Source organism: Elephantulus edwardii, unplaced genomic scaffold (genome assembly GCF_000299155.1).
Source record: "Elephantulus edwardii isolate Elephantulus edwardi_28Jun2011 unplaced genomic scaffold, EleEdw1.0 scaffold00045, whole genome shotgun sequence".
Taxonomy (NCBI): Eukaryota; Metazoa; Chordata; class Mammalia; order Macroscelidea; family Macroscelididae; genus Elephantulus; species Elephantulus edwardii.
The window spans coordinates 13,033,472-13,037,633 of NW_006399795.1; positions in this window are offsets into that span (position 1 = coordinate 13,033,472).

Consider the following 4,162-nt stretch of genomic DNA (forward strand, 5'->3'; position numbering starts at 1 on the left):
AGCATGTTGCATTAGGAGTCGACTTGGTGGCCATAAATTATGCAACAGCTCCAATACCAACCCAAGCTGGTATTCTCACGTATGGTGTAAATAAAAACATTAAATGATTTTTCTAAGTGTTTGATTTTTCATCTATGGTTTATTCCCCTACTAAATTTTTGTAAAGGCCCATTTATTCCACTTTGGAGGAAAATCTATTAAGCAGTTGTCCACTTGGCAGAGACGTGAGCCTCGGAGAGCAGGCACGGTTCCCAGCGGGCCTCAGCCTCGTGGGTGGACAGTGGGTATCCCCCTCCAAGCATCACAGCCTCGGTTTCCCCACTGGTAGAGTGAGAAGCAGAAATTGCCATTTTCTGGAAAGACTTTTTTTCCAAATTGCAAACAAGGAATCAAGAGCAGCATGAAATCAAGCAATCCCATGGCTCTGGCATTTGACATTTATGAAAACTCAATACAGTCACAACATCGATGCATTCCGGCCCGTGACACCAAGAAATTACTTAACTAGTTTGAATAATAGCAACAATTTTGGTTACATGCAGATCAGAAAGAAAAAGCAGTCTATTGCAAAGGTCAAAACGAGGGATCTGCTTTTTCTTTTCCTTTCATTATAAGACCCAGAGAGAAAGTCTTGCCCAGAAGCCCCTTTGTTCAGCCTTAAGACCTTCCTGGGTACAGATTATCTCATGCCCCACCATCCAGCCCCGCCCTGCTCTCAGCATCCCTCCTAGGCCAGTGGACTCCATCTAGTGTGACAAGCTGAGGACAGGTAACACTGGGTTCAAGTCTGGGTTCTGAAACACACTAGCTGTTGATCTCTCAAATCTCAGTTTCCTCGTAAGCCCGCTGTTGCTGCTGTCAATTCCTACTGAGTTGGCACTCACAGTGACCCTCCTTTATAACAGAAGGAAACATTGAACTCATCCTCTTGACCTTTGATATGTTTGAATTCGTTACCTTGACTATTGTGTCAATACATCTTATTGAGGTTTTTCCTTCTTTTCGCTGGACCTCTACTGTACCACCATGATGTGCTTTTCTAAAACTTAAGTCTTTCCTGATGATGTATCCAAAAAGCATGTGAAGTCTCACCATCCTTCCTTCTAAGGTACACTGTGTTTTCTTTTAAGATCAATTCATTCAACAACATATTATATTGGGCAAGTCTGCTGCAAAAGATCTCTAACATTTCAAAATCAGAATGATTTTGATAACTAAGGTGCACTTAACTCAAGCCATGCTCTTTCCAATTGCCTCATAAGCAAGCAAAAGGGAAAAGGAGGGACAGAAGAATGGATTCATTTGGATTGTATCCTTGTAGATAAAATAGAGCAATCAAGGATCATGATCCCAGGGCTGTGCAGGACGCAGGATCAATGTACATGCTTCATGTGAGACGTCCCCTCTGTCACTGTCCACCGTTGCTTTACATATACTATGCCCACTTCTTCAAAGAGGCCTTAAAATCCAACCCTCCTTGCATGCTAAGTCTGGATGCAACCTGTGAAGATAGAAGCTGAGCATCCCCTTCTGCAATCTCTTACACTGGCTCAGGGTCCCGTCCCTAGGACATATTTGAAGGCGTCGGTGACTTAGTGGTAAGGAATTGTGCTGCCAACACAAAGGTTTGTGGTTCGGACCCACTAGCTGCTCCATGGAAGAAAGGTGGGCATCTCCTCCCCGTGCTATTTGCTGCCTCTATAACTCTGCTGGATTGTCAACTCTGGGTCAGTTCTGACTCAACAGTATGCAACTCCAATAATTGCCCATAGGAAATCCATGCTTGGAAGATACAACTCGATGAAGTTCTGCCAGTTCCCATCACATGACGCAGACATGGAGAGACATCCAAGACTAAAGAATGGTCAATCCAGGGAGCACTTTTCCATCATGAAGTTTAAAGGAATCAGCTGTTAACCTAACAGTCTGTGAGTTGAGCTCACCAACCACTCTTTAGGAGGAAGGCTGGTGCCTGAAGCTACCAGAAAGGAGAACCATGTTCTTGGTGAGACAGGCAGCAGAACCGAAGAAGTTGTTTTTCCTGGACCCATAACTGAGCAGAAATTTCACCAGAAATGTATAGCCTCAAAAATGGGTTTACCTCCAATGGGTTGTACAGTTTTGGTTCAAGAACCAAAGAGCAAAAGCTAGAGGAACAGACCACAAGAGAGTGAGTGAGAGAGAGAGAGAGAGAGAGAGAGAGAGAGTGTGTGTGTGTGTGTGTGTGTGTGTGTGTGTGTGTGTGAAGCAAGAAGCTCAACAACAGCGACCCAAGGAGAAAGGAGTTCAGACCAGTCCATCCAAGAGGAATTTAGAGCCAAAGTCCATATCCTCAAATGACTTCTATCCTGTCTCTCTAGTTTATACACTACAGTCCCATCATTTCAACTCATCCTTTGTCCCTGAAAGCCACACAAGCCATTCTGATGACCACAAAATCCATCTTGGCTGCTGCCAAGATTCAGACATCTATTATCTCCAGCCTCTTTTGCACTCCCAACAGCATCCAGGTTTAAATTCTAAGCATTTGGATCCTGCCTCTCTACCAACAGCTTAGCAAATGAATAGAAAACTCATGTGGGGAGGAATCCTTAGCTGCTTCTTTTCTTGCTACAACAGCACAGTACTTCAGACTCCAGTCTTTGCTGTCAAGCCAGAACTTCCTCAGAGCTGGCCTTCCCCTGGGGATCTGAAGCTGGAAATGGCACAGGAGGAGATTGCCCATCTTTCTCCAGAAAAGCACATACTGTTTTGAATTGCCAGAGACATGGGGCCTTTGGGTTAGCAGTGCAGCTCCCAGCAGACTGGACTTTCAAGGCTTCCTTCTCACAGTTTTAACATCATCGTCTTCATTGTCATCAGGTGCCATCGTGTTAACTACAATTTATGGTGACCCTCTGAAAAACACATCTGAACCTTGCCCTGTCCTGCGCCAACCCTGCCATCTTCGATACACTGATGGTTACAGTCACTGTTAATCGATCTCATTGAAGGTCTTTCTCTCTTTCTCTGACTTTCACCTTTTCCAGCCTGTGTTTTCCCCCTAAGACATGCCCAAAGTACATGAGATAAAAGTTCACCACCCATGCCTCGAAGGAGCACCCCAAGATCCCTTCAAAACTCTCTGCTCTTCCTCCAAGACAGGCATATTTGTTCTTTTGGCAGCCCGTTGAATATTCAGTGCTCTTCTCTGCAACACCATGATTCAAAGGCATTGATTCTTCTTCTGCCATCCTTATTTATTGTTCAACTTTTAAATACTTGAGAAGTACTGTTGTTGTGATTGCCTTTGAGTTGAGCAAGACTCATAGTGATCTTATGAACAAAAGGCCTGAAGCCCCTCTACAACTATCGACATTTATCAAAGTTCATAGAGTTTCCAGAGGCAAGTTGTTTAGGAAGTGGATACCACTCCTGCTTCCAAATCTGTCATAGTATGTTATTGTTGTTATGTGCCGTTGAGTTTCCTGCAATGTATAGCGACCCTATGTACTGCAGCTCTGAACCCTTCCCTGTCCTGAGCCAGTCTCACTAACTCTGACACACCAATCCCCATTGCCCCAGATACTGTATCAATCTATCTCATCCAGGGAGTCACTCTCGTGCACTATCCATTCACCTTTCTGAGCATGATGTCCTTCTCCAATGACCAATCTCTCCTGGCCACATGCCCAAAGTAGGTGAAGCAGAGCTTTAAAATCCCACCCTCCAAGGAGAGACTTGGTTTCAGCCTCTCCAAGACAGATCTATTTGTTTTCATGGCAGTTCAAGACGCTTCTCCAGCACCACAACTCAAAGGTATCTACTCTTCTTCTGTCATCCTTAGTCATCGTCCAACTCTCTGAAGCATAACAAGTAATTAATTAAGTAATTAACAAGCAAGTAATTAAGAAGACCATGGTCTGGATTTGGCGCACCTTTGTATCTAGACTGACATCATTGCTCCTTCAGCACTCTGGAGAGGTCCATAACAGCAGATTTTCCCAATGCAGTTCATCTTTTGATATTCTGACTGCTCGTGTTAAGAGTGTTGTAGGCCTTTTATTATAAGAACTACCTTCCCTCTGTAACTTGATTGGTGCCACTGTTAGAGCCTCTACCTGTAATATTATTGCTTTTCAATTTTTGACTCATGTACTTTTAACTTGTTAGTTAAATTTGT